The following is a 23,998-nucleotide window of genomic DNA, read 5'->3' on the forward strand; positions in this document are numbered from 1 at the left end:
CAAGCAATGTGTGATGCAGTCCGTTGTTACTGTATAATTAAAAGAAACTTCTGTTTTGTTTTTCTAGACGATGCTTTCTTTGTAGCCAAAGCTGACCTGAACTTGCCACTGCCTCAGCCTCCCAAATGGAACTTTATGAAAAATAATTTGAGATGTATTGTTTTTGTTGTTTTGTTTTGATTTTTGTTTTCCAGACAGAGTTTCACTCTGTAGCCCAAGCTGGCCTCAAACTCACAGAGATCCGCCTGCCTCTGCCTCCTGAGTCCTGGTATTAAAGGCTGGGATTAAAGGCATGTGTCACCAACACCCGGCTTTGCTATTTATTTTTAAAACAAGTTCTCATGTAGTCCAGGCTGAATTTACATCTATCAGTATGGATGGATGACCTTAAACTTCTGGTCTTCTAGCTCTATTTTCAAAGTGCTGGAATTACAGCCAAGTTTGTCTCCAGCCAAGACTTAACAATTATCATGATTTTCTCAAAGATGTCAGCACCCCCAAGAAACAGAAAGTAGTCTAGAGAACAATGCCCACATCCCCACCACCAAAAAAATGGGTTATGGATGTTTATTATCATTTAGGGGAGGGGGCTGATTAAAAGTTGTCATTGGTAATGGTCAGAAAAAAAATTAAAAAGTTAAATTCAAAGATCTCTTTCTGAAAGAAAAAAGGGAATATAGTACAAAAACAAAAAGGTAAAATAGAGCCGGGCATTGGTGGTGCACGCCTTTAATCCCAACACACGGGAGGCAGAGGCAGGCGAATCTCTCTTAAATAAGAGCAGATGTGCCAGGCGTTGGTGGCACATGCCTTTAATCCCAGCACTCAGGAGGCAGAGGCAGGCGTATCTCTGTGAGTTCGAGGCCAGCCTGGTCTCCAGAGTGAGTGCCAGGATAGGTTGCAAAGCTACACAGAGAAACCCTGCCTCAAAAAACCAAAAGAAAAATAAATTAAATAAATAAATAAATAAATAAATAAATGTAAAGAGATCATACAACATCTGGCACCCCAATGTGGGCACAAGTATTAAAGAACAAAGATCTGTATCACAGGCCTAAGCACTCCTCTTCTCTAGGTCATATCCATCTCTAAGAAAACCTTGCCTCTTGGACCAAAACACTCCTCTCAATTGGCTAGCAGGATCAGTGACAGAATTCCTGTAACACAAGAGTTAGTTAGTAACAAGTCTGAGCTAACCTCTGTGTGGTAATATGGGAGCAGGCTGCTGGGACAGGAAAGCTCCGCCTATATACTCAGCTTCCTCCTCTAGCTACCAAGCCTCTGCTCTGCCATGGACCCATCCCTCAGAAAGCAACAGCCAAAACAAACTTTCTTCCTTAAGTTGCCTTCTTCCTGGTCTTTCATCACAGCAACAGGAAAGAAACTGATACAACCATAACAATCAATTTATTCGGTTTTAGGGATAAAATTTTTGCACCTCCTTAGCAAGCACTTTATCAAGTAAGCTACACCTCCCAACCTGGGGGTGGGGTAGCAGGCACATGCACATGAGTGTGGCTCCCTCAGCATCCAGAAGAGGGTGATGGAGCACCTGGATTGGGAATTAAGGGCGGTTGTTAGCTGCCTGACATGGGTGCTGGGAACTGAATTCAGATTCTCTGTAAGAGCAGCACACATTCTTAGCCACCAAGTCATCTCCCTAGGTGCCTTATTTTTATTTATTTGTTTAGATAGGGCCTTACTGTGTAGGTATCTACCTGCCTCTGCCTCTTGGGTAACTAGTCTTTTTCAGTTCTGCCAGCCAACTTCCAAATAATGACATGGAGACTTCTTATTAATTATGAAAGCTCCGTCTTTAGCTTAGGCTTTTTCATAACCATCTCTTATAACAAATTAATCCATTTATATTATTAATCTTGCACCTCCTGTTTCCTCTCCCTGTCTCCTGGCACCTTTGAATCGCCTAGGTTCCTCCTACTCTTTTTCTCTCTGTTCAGAAATCATGCCTATACCTCCTCCTAGCTATTGGTCATTTCACCAATCACAGTAATGCACCTTCATACACTGTACAAATATCTCACAACACTCCTGAGCATTGGGATTAAAAATAAACACCACCATGTCCAGCTGTATTTTTATTTTTTGTTGTTTTGTTTTGTTTTGACAGGATTTCTCTGTGTAGGTTTGGTTATCCTTGAATTCACTCTGTAGACCAGACTTAACCTGGAACTCACAGAGATCAGCCTGCCTCTGCCTCCTGAGTTCTGGTATTAAAGTCATGTACCACCACTGCCAGGCTTTCCTATTTTTATTTTTAAAAATTAATAATATATTGTTCAGGACTGAATCCAGAACTTTGAGCAAGCTATACAAACTCTCTATCACAAAACTTTGTTCCTAGCCCAGCTCATCAACTTTTTATTACATTTATTTTATTTGTGTGTGTGTGTTCGCACTTGTGTGTGCCACAATGTGTGTGCAGAGGTCAAAGAACAACTTGTGGGAGTCAATTCTCTTTTTCCACAATGTAGGACTAAAGATTACAGTCAGGTGATTGGGCTTGGTAAAAAGTTACTGTATCTAGAGACAGTTCATGGCCCCTGTCCTATTACTCCTGAAAACTCTAGGAGTTATTCAATTACTACCTTCCTTTGTTTTCAAGCAAGAAACTCTAAAGCTACTATGGAAAGGTATATAATCTTTTCTTTTTTCTACTTAAGTTTTCTTTTAACAAGGACAGTCAAAAAAGAGAACTTATAAAATCAGATATTTTACTTAAAATGGAAAATTTTCCTTTCTATGCCTAAGTGGGAGAGATGTACTTACTTTGCATAACACTCTGATGCAGAAATCCAATACAACAGGAAGACTCAAGAGAAAAAAACTTAAGAATATATTTGAGGTAGCTTTAGTTTCTACACTCAGAAATCTCTGGCAAGAAAATACAGAACCAGGCTGGGCAGTGGTGGTACAGCACTCAGGAGGCAGAGGCAGACAGATCTCTGTGAGTGAGAGGCCAGCCTGGTCTAAGGAGTAAGTTCCTGGACAGGCTCCAGAACTACAGAGAAACCCTGTCCTGAAAAAACAAAACAAAAACAAAAAGAAAGAAAGAAAGGAAAAGAGAAGAAAATACAGAACTCTGTGAGGCAGAGCTCTGTGAAGAGGTCAGCATAGTCTAGACATATGGAGTTCCAGAACAGCCAGTTCTACACATAAAAACTTCTGTCTCAGGAAAAAAAAAAGGGGGGGGGTGAAGAATATGAAATCAAAGATGGTGCACATCTTTAGTCCTAGCACTCACGATGTAGCGGCATGAAAATTCCTGAGAACTTGAAGTCAGCCTGATCTTCACAGGGAGTTCAGAACAGCCAGGACTCTATAGAGAAACTATCGACTAAAAAAAAAGAGTTCGGCGTTGGTGGCGTACCCCTTCAATCCCAACACACGGGAGGCAGAGCCAGACGGATCTCTGTGAGTTCAAGGCCAGCCTGGTCTCCAGAGCGAGTGCCAGGATAGGCTCCAAAGCTATACAGACAAACCCTGTCTCGAAAAACCAAAATAATAATAATAATAATAATAATAATAATAATAATAATAATAGAAAGAAAAGATGAAATCAGGGTACCCCATCTCCCAGAAAAAAGAGTGAGACTGAGGATTTGATACTTTTCATTTGTTTTTTCCTTCCTTCCCCCACACCTTTTGTTGTTTTGTTTGTGGTGGTTGAGTGGTTTTTGTTTATTATTTTATGTGTATGAGTGTTTTGGCCGACATGTATGTCTACACACCATGTGCACTCAGTGCTTGATGGGGCCAGAGAAGAAGGCATCAGATACCTTAGGACCAGAGTTAGAGATGGTTGTGGATGCTGAGAATTGAACTTGGGTTTTCAATTTCAACCAGTGCTCTTAGCTACTGAGCCATACACATGTCTAGCCCTGTTTTTGTTGTTGTCGTCTGTTTGTTTTGTTTTTGTCTTTTTTCTTTCTTGTCTTTTTTTGTTTTGTTTTGCTTCCCCCCCCCCCCCCCCCAGTTTTTCTGTATAGCCTTGACTGTCCTGGAACTCATTTCTAAGATCAGCTAAACTGTCTGGAACTCAGAGACCCACCAATATCTGCTTCAGGAGTGCTAGGATTAAAGATGTGGGCCATGGCTTCCAGCCCTGGCTTTTGAGGCAGTCTCATGTACTCCAGGCTGACCTCAAATTCACTACATAGTCCAGTATGGTCAGCATACAATACTCTGAAAATATCTCTGCTATCCTAAGAGACTGGAATTTTGCTGGACCTTACAGCCAGAGTTAATAATAACACTTTGAAGTCATGTAAAACTTAAGACTGCTAGGCTACTGTGAAAGCTAGTTGGTTCTCAACTTGACTGCATCTGGAATTAAATAAAACCAGAATGACTGGGCACACCTGGGAGGTATTATTTTTCTTTCTCTTTTGATTTTTTGAGACAGGCTTTCTCTATGTAACAGCCTTATCTGTCCTGGAACTCGGGCTGGCCTCAAATGCAGAGTTCCACCTGCCTCTTCCTCACAAGGACTAGGATGAAAGGCATGTGCCACAACCACCTGACTGGGATTTTTTCTTAAATAATTTGAAGTTGGAAGACCCACTTCTAATCTAGATCTTTGAGGTTGGAAGATCCACTGTTGGGCTTTATTTATTTTGGTTTTTGAGACTGGGTTTTTCTGTGTAACAGTCCTGGCTGTCCTGGATCTTGCTTTGAAGACTTGGCTGGCCTCAAACTCACAGAGATCTGCCTGCCTGTGCCTCCAAAGTGCTGGAATTGAAGTCATGAGCCATTACTGCTAGGCAATTTTCATATTTTCTTATCAGAAGATCCACCTTTAATCCAGATCTTTTGAAGTGGAAAGACCCACCTTTAATCAGGACCACACACTGCTGGAAACCTATGTAAAGGACATGGAAGGAGGAGGCTAGCTTGGGCGCCCTCTGTGCCTTCTTGCCTTTGTCGGTTATTTCATTCCTTCACTGGAATTAGAGCCTCCTTTGGGATTCCGGAATATACTGAAGATCAGCTGAGACATCCAGCATAATGGACTAAGCAAATACTGGATTCTTGGACATTCTATTGGTAGAAAGCCATTGTTGGAATAGTCAGACCATAAGACATCCTGATAAATCCTTCCCCACCTTTGTCTGAGAGGGAGAGAAAGAGAAAGAGAGAGAGGGAGAGAGAGAGAGAATCATTCTTTAAGTTCTGTTCCTCTAGAGAACCCTGACTAACATACTTACCTTGTACTCAAACTGTTTAACCTGCCTTAAGAGAACAATGTAACAACCAACCTTACTTGTCTTGGAATTCTCATGTAATCAACTTTTACAACCTAAGCTAATGAATAGCCTCAATCTTCAGTTATGTACTCTACCAAGCCCCTGACCTAGTTAATACATGTGTACCATTTCATGAAAGCAGCAAATGCAGAAATTGAAAGAAACTGTAAAATCTAACATAAGGATTGAAAGCAACTATTTATGGGTATTGGTTTAAAAAACAGTGTTGTTCATTTGATTAAAAAAACAATGATATTCATTATCAGGTAAGTTGAAATTAGCTGGAGCCATTGACTTAATCCCTTGTAAAATTCTATTAAATTTTTCTGTGAAGTATCCCTTTCCTTCCCCATGTGATGCTTTCTATATTGTTCAATAAATACAGTCACACTACTCACAGACAGAAACTGACACACATTGGGACAGACACAGAGGCAGGAACAAACACTGGGCTTAAACCTGCCCAGACACCTCCGGACTACTACATGCTAAGATCACCAACAGAGCCACAAGAATCAAGAGATGTACAACACAGACATCTTGGAGCAGGATGGCTGATATAAACACAGATGTGAAATGGGTAGGTAGTTGGCAGACTGCACAGATTAGTCTCTACAACCAGAGCCAAAAGGACTTGAAGGGATACCGGGAAGATGTATGAAGGGAAATGACTCAATAGGTAAAGCACCTACTAAGCAAGCATGAGGACCAGAGTTTGGATCCCCAGTACCCACATAAAAACAAGATGGGAAGCTGGGGTGGTGATGCACACCTCTTTCTTCCTTCCTTCTTCCTTCCTTCCTTTCCTTCCTTCCTTCTTTTCTTTCTTTCTTTCTTTCTTTCTTTCTTTCTTTCTTTCTTTCTTTCTTTCTTTCCCTCCGAGGCAGGATTTCTCTGTGGCTTTGGAGGCTGTCCTGGAACTAGCTCTTGTAGACCAGGCTGGTCTCAAACTCACAGAGATCCATCTGCCTCTGTCTCCCCAGTGCTAGGATTAAAGGCTTGACCCAAAGGATGGGCATACTTTTTTTTCCTTCGAGACAGGGTTTCTCTGTGTAGCTTTGGAGCCTATCCTGGCACTTGCTCTGTAGACCAGGCTGGCCTCAAAAGTGCACCCAAGGGTAGTGCAATCCCAGCATTTGGGAGACAGAGGCAGGCCTCAAACTCTGTGAGTTTGAGGCCAACCTGGTCCACAGAGTGAGTGACAGGATAGGCTTAAAAACTACACAGAGAAACCCTGTCTCAAAAAAAAAAAAAAAAAAAAAAAAAAAAAAAAGCAAGGTAGGTGTGACAGCCTCCTGAACCCTGAGCAAGCAGGCTAGCTAGAAGCTCAGAGATCTAGATTCAATGAGAAACTCTCCATTGATAAACAAAAGTAGAGGAAAGTTAAGGAGGACTCACAACATCAACTTCAGGCCTCCACATTCAGCACACATAAGTGCATGCACAGACCCACATATACAAGAACACACACACAATACCCATGAATTTACCTCCTGAAATACTGCGTTTGGCAACACCTGTGTGCTTATCTCTCCCCTGTGCTACAAAGCCCTTTCATATAGTTTATCTACAAGTCCATCAATTCCTTCCAAGTCAACCCTCACATTATCACTGGGGTCACTGCTCCAAAATAGCAGGTAATAATCTAGTTCAAATAATAGCGATTATGATGATAGAAAGGAATAATAATAAGGGCCAGTGAGATGGCTTAGTTAGTAAGGTGTTTGTCACCAAACTGATGGCCTGAGTTCAGTCTCCAGGCTCCACATGGTAAAAAGAGAAACCTAATTATTCCAAGTCATCCTCAGACTTAATGAATGTACATGCATGCATACAGACACAGACACACACACACACACACACACACACACAATAAATAAATAAATAAATAAATAAGTGAAATGTAATATGATTTAAATAACAACATTTATTTAGGGGGAAGTAAATATTCAAAGCACAATATTACCCTTAAATTTTTGGTAATTATCTATTCAGATCATACCACTCCCATTTCTTTAGACAGGGTCTCATGTAACCAAGCTGAGGTGCTTTGAATAGGAATGGCCCCCATAGGCTCCTATATCTGAATGCTTAGTCATTAAGGATTGGCACTATTTAAAAGTATTAGGATTAGTTGGAAGAAGTGAGTCACTGAGGGTGGGCTTTGAGGTTCCAAAAGCCCAAGCCAGGCCTAGTGTTTTCCTCTTCCTGCTGCCTGAGGATCTGAATGTAGAACTCTCAGCTGCTTCTCTAGCACCATATGTTGGAACCCAGCATTATGCTAACCCTGCTCCCCTAACAATGGGTGGGACATGCATATTGGCATTCAGGCAGATACTTAGGCAGCTCAAAGGGCCCTGTGTTTTGTGACCATGTCTTAGCTATGTGTCACGCCTTACAGGACTGCGTAAGGACTCAGTATGCATGTGCAAGCTTCCCCTTTTATTTGTTTGTTTCTTTTTCGAGACAGGGTTTCTCTGTGTAGCCTTGGAGGCTGTCCTGGAACTAGCTCTTGTAGACCAGGCTGGTCTCTAACTCAGAGAGATCTGCCTGCCTCTGCCTCTGGAGTGATGGGATCAAAGGCGTGCGCCACCACCACCCCAAGCTTCCCCTTTTAATTGAGCACCTCCACATGTTCTCTCTCTCTCCCTTCATCCCCTCTTTCTCCTCTCTATCTCTCTCTTTCTCTCTCCTCTACTTCTGCTCCTTTCCCCTTTGTCCCCTCAACCCTTCCTCCAATAAACTCCACATGGGTTTGTTGAGTCGTGTTTTCATCTACTCATAACTGTTTTCCTGTGAGTATAAGCATATAACTGCAGCAAAAGAACAACACCATACCTGCCCTCTGGCACCATATCTGCCTGCATGCTGCCATGCTCCATGCCACGATGATAATGAACTAAATCTCTGAAACTGTAAGCCAACCTCAATTAAATGTTTTCTCTTGTAAGAATGGCCTTGGTCAGGTGGTGGTGGTGGTGGTGCACGCCTTTAATCCCAGCACTCCTGAAGCAGAGGCAGGTGTATCTCTGAATTCAAGGCCAGCCTGATATACAAAGTGAGTTCCAGGACAGCCAGAGCTGTTATACAGAGAAAACCTGTCTCAAAAAAAATCAAACAACAAACAAATAAACAAACTCACATTGCTAAGAGATTCAAAAAATCACATGTCTTTAATTCCAGCCCTCAGGCAGCAGAAGCAGTTGGATCTCTGTGAGTTCAACGCCAAGTGAGACCCTGTGTGTGGGGGGTGAAGGGAGGCTTAAAAACAAGCCCTATACTGGAAAAAAAGATTGATATTCAAAATATGTAAACAACTCTTAAAATTCAACAGTAAGAAAAACAACTAAAAATGGGTCAAGTAGCACGGTAGTACATGCCTGTAATCCCAGCATTTAGGAGATAGACACAAGAGGAAAAGATTTAAGACTAGCCTCTGATACATAATCAAATTGAAGCTAGATACTACCTTGGTGTCTTAGTCAATGTTCTATTGCTGCGAGGAAATACCATGACCAAGGCTATTCTTTTTTGTTTGTGGCTTTTGTTTGTTTATGGGCTTCGCCTAGCCCATAATTGTTTTATAAGACAGGGTTTCTCTGTGTGGTCCTTGCTATCCTAGAAGTCACTCTGTAGACCAGACTGGCCTCTGCCTCCCAAGTGCTGGGATTAAAGGTGGTTACCACCACTCTGTGGCTTTGGAGGCTGGCCTGGAATTCACAGAGATCCACCTGCCTCTGCCTCCCAAGTGCTGGGATGAAAGGCGTGCACCACCACCAGAAATAGGTTCTTACTGTGAGGAACTCTTTGCATAGACCAGGCTGGCTTCAAATTCATAGACATCTGCCTCCCTCTACCTCCCTAGCACTAGGATAAAAAGCATGTGCTGCTACATCAGAAATATTAAACTTAGAAAATGATCTTGTATTTAAAGAGTTGCTAATATATCTTACTTTTTCTAATGATATCTACTGATGATTTCCAGATAGATGATCATACAAAATTTGCAAATAGTGACAACTTTGTCTCTCTCCTTTTTTTATAATTTATTTTTATTTTACTTACATTGGTATTTTGCCTGCATGTATGTCTGTGTGAGGGTGTCAAATCTTGGAGTTACAGACAGTTGTGAGCTGCCATGTAGGTGCTAGTAATTGAACTCAGGTCTCTGGAAGAGCAGTCAGTGCTCTTAACTTTGTCTCTTTTCTACAAATCATTTTCTTACTCTTTCTCTCCCTCCTTTTTCCTTCTCTTCCTTCAAGTTTTCTTTTTTTTAATCTACCTTTATTTATTTGTGTCCAGGAAAACATACATGCCAAAGAACACTTATTGACATGGAATGACTCATCTGTGACTTGGATTCAACCTCTTGGCAAGAGCACATCTAAAGCCATTCTTGACACTCTGCTTCAGTGAATGTTTTGAAGTCTGAACACAGGCAGCATATGAGCACAGCTTCCAGCAATTGTACAACTATGTAGAAAATAAGAATCAAAGGCAACTTGTCAGCTGTGCATGGTAGCATGAGCCTACAATCCCAGGACTGAGGAGGCTGAAGCATAAGCAGCATTGGAAGTTCAAAGATAACTTGCGCTACCTGTAGAGACACTGGCTCTGAAACCAAAACTAAAACCCAAACCAAACCAACAGAGCATTACTTTGCACTGTCTCCTATCCGTTGCTATTTGCCCCAAATCTATTTTGTTTGTTTAAATGCAATACTGGGATTTAAATGTGCATGCTAGACAAGTGATCTATGATTGTGCTGTATATACCCCAGCCCCAAGGCTGTTTTAACTTTCTTGTGCATGGTCATTAAATGGTCTTCAGTAACCTTGATCTCTTAACATTGTACAGGACATCATACTGGTTCAGAATACTAAAAACAGCAGACTAGCTGGAGCAGGAGCCATAAACACCCAAGTCCTCTATCATTTATGTACATAGTGAGAAATGGGAGCCGGGTGGTGGTGGCACATGCCTTTAATCCCAGCACTCGGGAGGCAGAGGCAGACAGATCTCTCTGAGTTAGAGACCAGCCTGGTCTACAAGAGCTAGTTCCTGGACAGCCTCCAGAGCCACAGAGAAACCCTGTCTCGAAAAAGAAGAAAAAAAAAAAAAGAAGAAAAAATATCATTCAATGGCCTGGCAGTGGTAAAGCACTCCTTTAATCACAGCACTCAGGAGTAGAGACAGGCAGATTGATTTCTGTGAGTTCGAGGCCAGCCTGCCCGCTCTACAGAGCGAGTACCAGGTCAAGCTCCAAAGTCACACAAAGAAACCTTGTCCATAGCCGGGCATTGGTGGCGCACGCCTTTAATCCCAGCACTCGGGAGGCAGAGGCAGGTGGATCTCTGTGAGTTCGAGACTAGCCTGGGCAACAGAGAGAGAGTTCCAGGACAGCCTCCAAAGCTACACAGAGAAACCCTGTCTCGAAAAACAAAACAAAAAAATAAGCCTTGTCCCCCCAAAAAAAAATATTGATCATCTTTGAAAAATGTTGAAGATGCTATTTGTGCTTTAGTGTTAAATAATCAACCCAAAATTAATTTTTATGTACAAATAAACAAGCATATCCATATTGTTGTGATCTTGTAAAAGTTTAAAAATTAGAAAAGGCGCAAGATGAGACGTGAGAATGAGAGATGCGTTAATCATAGTTTATTACAAGTGGGGGCCGGGGAGAGCTGGAGAGGAGAGAGACAGAGAGAGTGAGAGCAGAGAGATAGGAAGGCAAGTGAGAGAAGTGAAGAAGAGAATAGAATTAGTGATCGACCACCGGAAAGAGAAGACGCGGTTAAGAGTAGAAGACAGGAAGGTAAGAGAGAGAGAGAGTGTGTAAGAGTACGAGAGCCTGAGAATAAGAGAAAGGGAACAAAGAGAGGAAGGGCCGACCATGTGGAGATGCTCACTTAAAAGGGGTAGCTCGAGCATGCGTACTGAGATCTTAAGCAGCCCCCTGAGGAGCCATGAAGTGACCAGGCAACACAGGGCCCTTTGAGCTGCCTAAGTATCTCCCTGAATGCTGCATGCCCCACTCATTGTCAGGGGGCGCAGGGTCAGCATACCAGTTCCAACACATATCATTAACATTCAAAATCGATTTTATCTTTAAGGAAGGAAAAAAAAATTATGTATGTCAAGTAATTTTTGTTTGTTTTTGAGACAGGTTTTTTTTCTGTGTAGCTTTGGCTGTCCTGGAACTCACTCTGTAGAGCAGGCTGGCTTCATACTCAAAGATCAACCTGCCTCTGCCTCCAAGTGCTGGGATTAAAATTGTGTACCTTAGCCAAGAGTTCTGGTACAAACCTTTAATCCCAGCATCTGGGAGGCAGAGGCAGGAATATCTTTATGAGTTCAAGGCTGGCCTGATCTACATGTAAGACTTTGTCTCAATATAATACTTTAAAAAGGATGAACATGTTGAGGGTCTGGGTTGTTGTATAGTTCATGTCACCTGACCCCAGCTTTTCTGTACATGTGTCTGTGTGTCTGTTCTTTCTTCATTTCCTGATTGCCCCAACCAGACTGGCCTCAAATTCACAGAGATCTGCCAGCCTCTGCCTCCTGAGTGCTGGGATTAAAGGTGTGTGTGACACCATCACCCAGCTCCAGATTTCTAAGACCAAGCTGTGCAGGATGTGGAGCTTTGTCTTAAAGAGAAATAACACAGTTTGGATCCCTATAAAACTAGGCATGGTGTTTCACTTCTGTAATTCAAACACTTGTGAGGTAGAGGCAAAAAGATAAGAAGTTCAAAGTCATGGTTAGCTAGGGTAGCTATGGTAAATTGCAGGAGGTGGAGGCAGGATACCATAAACCCAGTGTTAGGGAGAGGAGAGAGAGAGCCAGAGTATTCATGCTGGTTGTAATGGTACATGCCTTTAGTGATTGGACCCAAGAGGTTGAAGCAGGAGGATAATGAATTGGAATAAGTCCCTGTCTCAGAAACAAGAAAGAGGAGAGAATACAAAGAGGGGTGTAATGGGGAGGAGAAGAGGAAGAGAAAGAAAAGGAGGGCCTCTGAGGAACAAGGGAGTCATTACTTGTAGCTAACATATCAGGGATGGCAGGGTGGAGGAGGAAGCATATGAACTGGGCTCTGGACTCTGAAACATGACAGTACCGGGAGTACTTCACAGGCAGAAAAGTCCAAGTGGAGGAGATAATGAATGTACAGAAAGGGGAAAGACTGATTTGGAGAATACAATAGCTAGCATCTTTGGTTACAAAGATTACATTACTTAAGATGACAGTGATTTATTCCAAGGCTATGTGGGAAAAGAAGAAGAATTTCAGTCATGCAGATTAAGGCTTTGAAGGGTATTAAATTCAGTCTGGGACCTGAGAGGCTGTATAAGGTCCCAGGTAGCCTAGAAAATCAAGTATGTTGTCTGGATGCTTTTCTGGGCTGTGTCTGTATCCAATGATCCTGTTTAACTTCTCTATATACTTCTGAATACTAAAGACTGCCGTCGGCTTGCTTCTGGCTTCTGCTGTGTCATTGCTTCTAGTCAGAGCATTTTCTGTGTACCCTCTAGTTTCTGACTGTTATTAACTACTTATTATCTAGGTCTCAAATTCAATATTTGAAAGAGAAAATTTGATTCTACTGGTTAATTATTGTCATTCCTATTGAACAAGCCTCTGGGACAGACTATGAAGCGGCTTGATAAGGTCAACTGGATATGTCAAAGGTAACAGAGTTCTGTGCTGTGGGTCGAAGATGTAGCTTAGTAGGTTGAGTGGTGTCCTAGCATGTTCAAAGCCTGGAGTTCTCTCACCAGAATTACAGAAAACTGGGCATGGAGATGCATGCCTGTAATCCTAGCATTTGGGGGTTGAAGAGAATTGAACTTTGAGCCTCAGGAATTCGTGGAGAGAGCTCTACCCTGGAGCTGCATTCCTGTCTGAGAAATGAATTCCAGGACAGCCTCTAAAGCTACACAGAGAAATCCTGTCTTGGAAAACAAAACAAAACAACAACAACAACAACAACCCTCCCCCCCCAAAAAAAAAAAACAAAAAAAGAGAGTTCAAGGTTGGGCCTGGAGATATAGCCCAGTGGCTAAGAGTAGCTATTACTCTTACAGAAAACCCGAATTAAATTCTGAGCACCCAAATAGTGGCTCACAGCAAACTGTAATTCCAGTTCCAAGGTTCTAATGCCCTGTTCTGACCTCCTCCAAGGGCTCCTACATGTATGTGGTATGCATACTTAACACTCAGGTACACACACATAGGATAAAAAATATATTTTTAAAGACTTCAAGATTATCCCCAGCTACATAGCAAATTCAAGGCTAGTCTGGGCCTGATTCCACCTCATGAAACCAAACTAAACCAAGAGAAAAGCAAATTGATAAGCAAATAAAAACTGATTCACGGCACAGCCATATTCTCTTCAATAGCAAAAAGACAATATCTGTTTATAAGTGAAACTTGTATTGTTGCTGTTGTTTTTGTTTTGTTTTGTTTTCTGAGACAGGGTTTCTTTGTGTAATAGTCCTGGCTGTCCCGAAACTCACTTTATAGACTATGCTGGCCTTAAACTCACTGAGATCCTCCCAAATGCTGGAATTAAAGGCGTGTGCCACTACTGCCTGGCTATAAGTAAAAATTTTTAATTCATTACCTACAGCATTCTAAGCACTCACAAATTTAGTGCACACAACAACTTTGTGCAGTCAAGTGGTGGTGACCTACGCCTTTAATCCCAGCACTGGGAGGCAGAGGCAGGTGGTTCTCTGTGAGTTCCAGACAGCCAGAGCTGTTACACAGAGAAACCCTGTGTGTGTGTGTGTGTGTGTGTGTGTGTGTGTGTGTGTGTGTGTGTGTGTGTGTGTGTGTTTGGTGGATTATGTAGGTTTTTTTTTTTTTTTTTTTTTTTTTTTTGGTTTTTCGAGACAGGGTTTCTCTGTGGCTTTGGAGGCTGTCCTGGAAATACCTCTGAGGACCAGGCTGGTCTCGAACTCACAGAGATCCGCCTGCCTCTGCCTCTTGAGTGCTGGGGTTAAAGGCGTGTGCCACCAACGCCTGGCATAAATAAAATTAAAAAAAAAAATAGGTGACTTTAAGAATTGCAAGAAAAGGGCCGGACGTTGGTGGCGCACGCCTTTAATCCCAACACTCGAGAGGCAGAGGCAGGCGGATCTCTGTGAGTTCGAGACCAGCCTAGTCTGCAAGAGCTAGTTCCAGGACAGCCTCCAAAGCCACAGAGAAACCCTGTCTCAAAAAATCAAAAAAAGAAAAAAAATTTTTTTTAATTGGTATCTCAATAATGTAATCCATTATTATCTTCCTGCTTCTTCTGCCTCCTGGGTGGTGATGGGAATATATACCCTGATACTTTTATTTTTGTTCTTTCAGACAGGGTCTCATCTGTAGCTTTGACCTTGTGGCAAGTCTCCTGCTTAGGCCTTCCAGATGCTGAGATTGCGGAAATTTTTAAAAAATTAAACAAACTTGTTTTTGTGTGTGTGCTTTAATTATTATTATTCTTTATTGTATTTTGGAACAAATGAAATGAAATCACTTTGTTTGGTCCTAGGCGAGTGTGTTTTTGTTTTTTTTGTTTTATTCCGGGGGCAGTCCCCCATTATCACAGATTATGCAGTCGAGTTTCCTCGCATTTGGGACCAGCACATCCGGAATGCAACCAATAAACCTCGCTCTTGGAAAACCATCTTCGTGATCTCGGTATCTTGCCTGCAAAGGTAAGTGTCTGATCTTCATCTAAACAGTCTTGGAAGCCTTCTGATTTTTTTAGTCTCTCCCAGCTCAAGCTGCCTTGAACTCCTGATCCTTCTCCACCACTTTCTGGATGCTAGGATCTCAAAGGTTCTGCGCCTGGCCGAGTAGCTGGACTGCACTGAGTTTCTTTTACCACAAGACACTAAGGCCGCTTACAGTGTTTGCAGCTTGCACCACTTCGTGACTCTTGATTCGGTTCTCAGCTCCAGTGATGAGTCACAGGGACAGCGGAGGTCTAGGAACACCAGGTGCGCGAGCTGTGCATGGCGCTGGGGTCCCTAGGCGCATCGCAGCGCTGACTCAATCCTTCTGGTCAGCCAGCAGCGTCACCTGGAGTCCTCCCGGCAGGGAGGTGCGGACGCCAGAGTCACCACTGTGCTTGGCCCATGACTCAGCCACTTCCGGAGCATCCGAACATCCCAGCGTGGCCGCCTCCAGCACCAGGCTGTCTCCTAGACCTGACGCCCCACGTGTGCGGGAATGGGATCCACAGTGTAGTAAGGCTCTCCGCAGTGCACCGAGGTTGTAGCTCAGGAACTCAGGAGTGCAGACTCGCTCCTACCCTTGTGGCAGGAGTTTTGTGCCCTGGCTACCTTCATTAGCCAGGCTAAGTACTGATTGATTGATTGATTGATTGATTGATTGATTTTTCAAGACAGGGTTTCTCTGTGAAACAGTCCTGGCTGTCCTGGAACTCACTCTGTAGACCAGGCTGGCCTTGAACTCAGAGATCACCTGCCTCTGTCTCCCAAGTGCTGGGATTAAAGGCTAGTGCCACTACCGACTGGCTGCCACATTTATTTATTTATCTATCTATCTATCTATCTATCTATCTATTTATTTATTTTGGTTTTTCGAGACAGGGTTTCTCCGTGGCTTTGGAGGCTGTCCTGGAACTAGCTATTGTAGGTCAGGCTGATCTCAAACTCACAGAGATTTGCCTGCCTCTGCTTCCCGCCGCCACCACCACCACGGGGCTCGCCACCTGTATTTAGTAACTAATTAAAAAAGTAAATTACTATTGGGAAGCAGAAGAAGATTCATCCCATGTGGTTACATTAGGAGGAAGGGGGACAGAATTAAAAATGAGGGACACCACCCCGAATCTGTTCCCAAGTTCATCTTCCTGCATGGGATTTAGGTTGAAGTAGAGGGTCAGCGTTAACATAGCTAAGCAGTTAAGGGCAAGGTGTGGCCCCACCCATCAGTGATCATTGTTTCATCTGTTCCACTTGTTCCTGCAAAGTCATCTGACAAACTGCCAGTCTCAGCTGGGCTGTGGTGGCGCAGGCCTTTAATCCCAGCACTCGGGAAGCAGAGGCAGGCAGATCTCTGTGAGTTCGAGACCAGCCTGGTCTACAAGAGCTAGTTCCAGGACAGCCTCCAAAGCCACAGAGAAACCCTGTCTCGAAAAACCAGAAAAAAAAAAAAAAAAAAAGTTGCCAATCTCTTCCCCAGGACTCAGTCCCCGCCTCTGGCTGGCCTAGGTCTCACCCTTTTTCTTCTTCTAGCATGGTATTACTCGAGGAAGGGAGGGAGGATTACAATTTCTTGGGGTCCATTGTTTTTATAATCTGATAGTCAAAGTGAAGGGCTCAAATGTCCTTTAAAATGTCTTCCTTTCTGTTAGGACTGTTAAATAAACCTTGAGTCATTTAATTTGGCTTAATTTCACCTATCACATGAACACAATAGGAATAACTCTATGCTCATCTTGGTGTCCCTGGCTAGCATATAGGAATTTGGTAGAACCCAGTTTTGTTACCACTCTTCAAGTAACGTTTTTATCATTACAGTTATTTGTGTGTAAATACACATGCACAAGTGTGTGTGTTGGACACGTGTGCTATGGTTGTCAGAGTACAACTTGGAGAAGTTGGCTATCTTCTTCCAGGGGTCAAACTCAAGTTGTCAGTCTTGGTTGCAACGGCCTTTCTGGATGAACCATTTCCCAGCCCTTCAAGTGGCTTTTAGACTTACTGTTCACTCTCCTTGGCCCTAACAACCTTCTTAGTCCCAGTTCCAAATATCTCACTACGAGGTGACCTCAATGACTTCCTAAGTGGTTTTGCCACTTCTCTACCCAACCTAAACACAGTGGCCACATTTGTTTTTGTGGTATACTCTATTTTCCAGCCATTTCTCTGCATAAGAAAATTGAATATTCCTTTGTTTTGAATAGAAAGCTATTTTCCTGCTTTATTACAGCATGAACTCCTCATTCCCAAACCCATCCCTTCCATCATGGTGCACAGATTGCTGCTCTCTGGGAGCTCTAGTGGAGTGCACACATTTACGTAATTGGGGTGCTGGGGATATATGCCACAATACCTGAGTGGAGATCAGAGGTTAATTATTCAAAAGTCATTTCTTTCCTTCTACCATGTGGCTCCTGGGGATTGAATTCTGATTGTCAGGCTTGATATTAGTGCCTTTACTAGCTGAGCCATCTCACCAGTCCTGGGGAGATCTTAGAGACAACAGTTTTACCAGAATTTTTGTTGCTAGAAACCCTAGAAGCTATCTGGGATCATGTTATGCTTGGTGTTCTAGCATGCATGAAATATCTAGTCCTATCTCGTTGATATTCAGAATCTTCTTTTCTAGGTCTCATTTATGTAACTCATTTATATAATCAATGGTGACCATGAACTTCTGTTCTTCCTGCCTCTACCTCCATAGTTCTAGAAGAATTACAGGCCTGAACTGCCATCTCCCATTTGTACAAATTTAGGGCTTCATCCACCACTGGGATTCCTTTTTATTATTTTTTTAAATGTGCATTGGTGTTTTGCCTGCATGTATGTCTGTGTGAGGGTGTCTTATTTCCTGGAACTGGAGTTACAGTTGTGAGTTACAGTTGTGAGTTGGTGCTCAGAATTGAACCAGGGTCCTTTAGAAGAGTAGAAGCCAACTGCTCTTAACCTCTGAGGCATCTCTTCAGCCCCTTTAATTATCTTAATACACTTCAACTCTATGCCAAAAACAAAGAAAGAAAGGAAAGAAGAAACGGCCCATGTCATCATCTTCATCTGCATTTTGAGACAAGGTCTCACTCACATTATAGCCTAGACTAGTCTCCAACTCTAGTTGGAGTGATCCTCCTACTTTATTCCAAGTCCTCTGGTTATAGGCATGAGCCACTGTATCTGGTCAAGTATACCATTATAAAGAGAAGTATCCATTCATAATTAGCTCTAAAACCTGATGCCTATCACATCCTTTGGGTTGAGAAATGAAAATCAAACATAAGTTTGAAGATTGAAGTTTTTTAAAAAAATATTTATTTTGGTTTTCTGAGACAGGGTTTCTCTGTGTAGCTCTGGCTGTCCTAGAACTCTCTCTGTAGACCAAGCTGGCCTTGAATTCAGAGATCCACCTGCCTCTGCCTCCTAAGCACAGAGATTAAAGGTGTGCATCACCACTGCCCAGCCAAATTATTCTTCCTTTCTATTACATTTTAGAGGGAGGGAGGGGGAAAGAAAGATCACATGGTTGGGAGGGTGTGTGTGTGTGTGTGTGTGTGTGTGTGTGTGTGTGTGTGTGTGTTCAAGTAGATGCACAAAGTGGGTCACAGGACAATTTATGAGAGTCAGTTCCCTCCTCCTGCCATTGGAGTTCCAGGGATTGTATTCAGGTCATCAGGCTTTACAGCATGTGCCTTTACCGAATGAGCCATCTTCCCTTCCCTATTATTATTATTATTATTGTCGTTTGGGGCGGTGGGAGGGAGTAGGGCTTTTATGAGCCATGCGCATGTGTGGAGGTCAGAAGACAAGCTTGTGGAGTCAGTCTCTCCTTGTACCTGGCAGTGTGTTCTGCGTATTAAATTCAAATTGTCAATTTGTGCAGCAAGTGCTTCTACCTGCTGAGCCATCTAAGTGGCCCAACAATTTCATGAAGATAACCTTATAAGCAGTGAGAAGAATGATTTAGCTAGAGCAAGACTTCCACAGAGACCAGGGACCACTATGATAGCTTAGTTTATGTCACTATTTTCTAGAATAGGATTGCCTCACTGAAACAGAAAAGGGGCTGGGGAGATAGTGCAGTTGGAAAAGCGTCTGCACTGCAAGCATGAGGACCTGAGTTCAATCTCCAGCATTCCTGTAAAACGTTGGGAGTGGTGTTGTGCACTTGTAATCCCAGAGTTGGGGGAGGCACCAGGTGGATCTCCAGGGCTTGCTGGTCACCTAGCCCATCCTACTTGCTAAGATCCAGGCCTAGTTCTCAAAAATTAGGTTAGGTGGCTGGCATTTGAAGAATGATACCTGACTAGGAGGTGGTGGTGAATATCTTTAATCCCAGTACTCAGAGACAGAGGTAGGGGTATGTCTCTGAGTTTGAGACCAGCTTGGTCTACAGAGTAAGTCCCAGTACAGCTAGGGCTACACAGAGAGACACTGTCATAAAAAAAGTGATACCTGAAGTTAACCTCTGGATTCCAAAGTTAGGTTAATGTACCTGCAAATATGTGAGTATGTACATATACCTACATGTGCATATACACAAAATAATTATTTTTTTATCATTTATTAAAAAAAGGCCAGGTTGTGGTGGAACACTCCTTTAATCCCAGCACTTGGGAGGCAGAGGCAGGAGGATCTTTGTGAGTTCAAGGCTAGCCTGGTCTACAGAGCTAGTTCCAGGACAAACTTCAAAGCTACAAGAGAAACCCTGTCTTGAAAAAAAAAAAAAAGAATAATTTATTTTGCTGGGCAGTAGTGGTGCCGGCCTTTAATCTCAAAACTCGGTAGACAGGGGCAGGTGGATCTCTGAGTCTGAGGCCAGCCTGGTTTAGAGTGAATCCCAGGATAGCCAGGGGCACACAGAGAAACCCTGCTTCAACAAACAAATGAACAAACAAACAACAGAAACATTTATTTATTTATTTATGTGTATGTGTGGGAGTCTGTATATGGGTGTGTATAAGTGTGCAGATATCTATGGAGATCAGAGGCATTGGATCTCCTTAGAGGTGTGTAACACTAGTTCTAATAAGTCTTGATAATAAAAGCACAGGCTCAGACATAGGGGAAAATGTTGAGAGACCAGAGAGAAAAACCACAGCCACCTTACTTACTCAACTTCCCAGCCAAAAATAGAATGAGCTCCTGATTCCTCCCACCTTTTTACTTCCTGTCTGTCTGTATAGACTTCCAGATCTCTATGGTTAACTAGTGGCTAGCTCCACCCTCTTATCTTCAGGCAAGCTTTATTTGTACAGACAAGATATCACCATAGAGGTGGTGTTATAGGTAGTTGTAAATCACTTTATATGGGTGCTGAAAAATGAACTCAAGTCTTCTGCAAGAGTAGTATGCATTCTTAACTGAGCAAGCCTCCTAGCATACCTACATACATGTATATATATATTTTCCTAGATTTTATCATTTTGTGTGTATGAATATTGTGTTTGCATATGTCTGTGAACTGCATATGTGCCTTCATGTGGGTGCTGAGAATTGAATTTGGGTTCTTTGAAGAACAAGTGATTTTAGCCACTGAGACAACTCTCCAGGGGTGTGTGTGTGTGTGTGTGTGTGTGTGTGTGTGTGTGTGTGTGTGTGTGTGTGTGTGTATTGGTTTGTTGTTGTTTGCTTGTTTTTCAAGGCAGGGTTTCTCTGTGTAGCTTTGTAGACCATGCTGGCCTCAAACTCACAGAGATCCACCTGCCTTTGCCTCCTGAGTGCTGGGAATAAAGGAGTGTGCCACCATTGACTGGTTATATATCTGCTTCTTGAGATAGTATCTCACTATGTAGCCTTGGCTGGCCTAGAACTCTATGTATACTAAATCAGCTTCAAACTCATAAAGGTTTGCCTGCCTTTGCCTCCCAAGTCCTGGGATTAAAAATGAGCATCACCACACACCCATCACATTTCATCAACTGGCTTTCTTTGAGAAATAGTTTTACAAAACATCATGGTACATAATAGCTGTAATCCAGAGTCTTGGAGGTTGAGGCAGAACGATCTCAAGTTCAAGGCTAGCTCGGGCTACATGGAAAGACCCTGTTTCACTAAAAATAAAAATGAACAGAGCTTTGAAAAACTAATAGATGCCTGGAGAGATGGCTCAGAGGTTAAGAGTACTGGCTGTTCTTCCAGAGGTTATGAGTTCAATTCCCAGCAACCACATGGTGGTTCACAACCATCTGTAATGAAATGCAGTGCCCTCTTCTGGCATGAAGGCATAAGTGCAGGCAGAACACTGCATACATACGAATAAATTTTAAAAAACAACTAATAGGATATAAGTCTACACATCTAGAGAGTTGTTGATTCAATGAAGTAAACAGAGTATGTTCTCTGTGAGCAACTGGCAGTGCTTAGTAACTAAATGTTTTCTTTGTTGTTTGTTTTGAGACAGGTCCATATATAAGCTCAGTTGGCCTTGAACTTGTGACCATTTTCCCAAGTTCTACACTGGCTCTGACAATTCAATGTTTTCTTTGTGGTTGTGTTTTTTTTTTTTTTCAAGTCAGGAGTTCTCAGTATTGCTTTGGAGATTGTCCTGGAACTCACTCTGTAGACCAGGCTGGCCATGAACTCATGGAGATCTGCCTGCCTCTCCAGTGCTAGGGTTAAAGGCATGAGCCACCAATGCCTGACTCTTGGTATTCTTTTTATAAGTTTCTTTTTGAGATGGTTTCTCTGTGTAGCCCTGGCTATCCTTGAACCTACTCTATATATCAGGCTGGCCTTGAACTCAGAGATCTGCCTGCCTCTGCCTCCCAAGTGTTGGGACTAAAGGCATGTGCCACCACCATGTGAACTCAATGTTTTTTAATGTAAAAATAGAAAACAATCACTTAGCTTTTTATATCCACACATTTAGTCAAAGATCATACAGTAAACTTCTATACTTGTGGCAAACTGCTTTCAGCTATGCTTCAAGGCAATAAAAATAGTTTTCATATGATTATGCTTTTGGATATCTAGCACAAAATATTATTTCACTTAAATAGTTTGGTGTGACAGCTGTAAATGTTCAGATTCCAGCTTCATGTTTCAATAGCATATTTTCAGTATTACTGAATTGTTCATTTCTTCTGGCCTTGACAGCGTTTTCCAAGTTCTGGTACTCAGATGAATCCCCTGAGACAACCCTCACAATGACACATGTTGACAGGACATTTCTCTTATAGATCCTGAATAGCATTCCATCCATATGTACTGGTAAAAGTGTGTGTGTGTGTGTCTGTTTCCAGAAGCCAAGAAGCACAGAGTGCCCAGGGAAATGGGCTTCTATAGCTAGCCAGCAAGCTTTGGACATGCTTTCCTTTTTTTTTGTTTTTGTTTTTGTTTTTGTTTTTGGAGACAGGTTTCTCTGTGTTGCCCTGGCTGTCCTGGAACTGGATCTGTAAGCCAGGCTGGCTTTGAACTCACAGAGATCTGCCTGCCTCTGTCTCCCAAGTGCTGGGATTAAAGGTGTGTGGCACCTCTACCTGGCTGGGCATGCTTTCTTAAGAAGGCACCCGGCAGTTTGTTCTTTTATTTAGACAGGACCTTGCTTTGTAGTTCCGACTGGCCTAAAACTATGTAAACTAGGTCGGTCTCAAATTCACTCAGTCCCCCTCCCCTACCTGTCTCCTGAATACTGGGATTAAGGTAGTGAACCACCAGGCCTACCTACTGGTGGTAGGGCAAGTTTTTATTCACAGAAGTCAAGGGTAGGACAACTAACCAGAGAATGAAGTTTTTCTCTGTAGTTATAGTTGGATCTATGACCTAAAGTTCCCAGAAAAAGCTGTGTTAAAGATTCTATAAAGCAGTGCACACCTTTAATCCCAGCACTTGGGAGGCCGAGGCAGGCAGATCTCTGTGAGTTCAAGACCAGCCTGGTCTACGTCTACAAGAGCTAGTTCCAGGACAGCCTCCAAAGACACAGAGAAACCCTGTCTTGAAAAAAACAAACAAACAAACAAAAAAAGTAAAAATAAATAAATCTTAAAAAATAAATTCCACAAGCTTACTGTTGTGTAACAGTTTTCTCCAATATTGAACATTCCATCCTGCAGAAAAGCTCCTTAAACCGAAAAATAAACAACTCAAATAACTTCAGGAAGTCCCTGAAACTGACTAGATTCACTAGGCTCCTCCTTGCCAAGAGTAAGCAAAAAATGCTGAGAGTCCCTCTCAGACTACGGAAGCCAAACCACAAGCTGCCTAGAAGAAACAGAAACTAGCCTAGAAGGGGTTTAGACCAATTAAGTCTCTTAAAAAGGACACTCTGCAATCTTTTAGGCTGTTTGCAGGCTGTGGGATGTATTCCAGGTTCCCAGCTTTTGTGAGCTGTCCACCATGCTGGGGTGGTGATACAGCTGTCTGAGTCATTTCTTCTCCTTTAAGTAACTACTCATTCACACTCTCTAAGTAACCCCAACAAAATTCATTAGGTAATCAATTTGGACTTTGTTGGTACCCATACTTTGGTTTGTCCTTGAATGCATATCTGGGGTGAATAGACATGTTTTGCACCTCCCCAGAAAAAGTTTTGTCACAGAACACTGACCAACTGTAGATTAATGTTACTATAGAGAACTGGAATGTTGTAGGTGTGCAGCCAAATTATCATGGTCTGAGTTCAGACCCTTAATAGCCATTTATTTCCTACTTCATTGTTTAACCAAACATCTTTATGACTATCAGGTAAAATCCTTTCTAGAATGCACAAACAGAAAATCTCTAGCTTCCGTCAACCCAAAGGCTAAGTTTGTCATTAGATAACATCTGAGGCCTAAGGCAGAAACTTCCTTTCTTTGTAGTAACCTCCCTGATGTTCTCACTGATATACTTTCAAGAATATCTTTTGTTTTATGACTTTCTTTGTTCTGTTCAAACAGAACTTTCATAAGCATGGTGATGAACATCTTTAATCTCAACACTTAAGAGGCAAAGGCAGGTTCTTTGTGAATTTGACACTAGCTTAGTCTATACACAGTGAGGCTCTGTCTCAAAAAAACAAAAAAATAAAAA

General features: G+C 42.4%; 1 pseudogene; it reads right to left on the reverse strand.

Annotated features, from left to right (window-relative positions):
• Nucleotides 1-14,846: 14,846 nt before the first annotated feature.
• On the reverse strand, nucleotides 14,847-14,988 carry LOC113831211 (annotated as a pseudogene).
• Between the last annotated feature and the right edge of the window lie 9,010 nt (nucleotides 14,989-23,998).

Source organism: Cricetulus griseus, chromosome 3 (assembly GCF_003668045.3).
Source record: "Cricetulus griseus strain 17A/GY chromosome 3, alternate assembly CriGri-PICRH-1.0, whole genome shotgun sequence".
Taxonomy (NCBI): domain Eukaryota; kingdom Metazoa; phylum Chordata; class Mammalia; order Rodentia; family Cricetidae; genus Cricetulus; species Cricetulus griseus.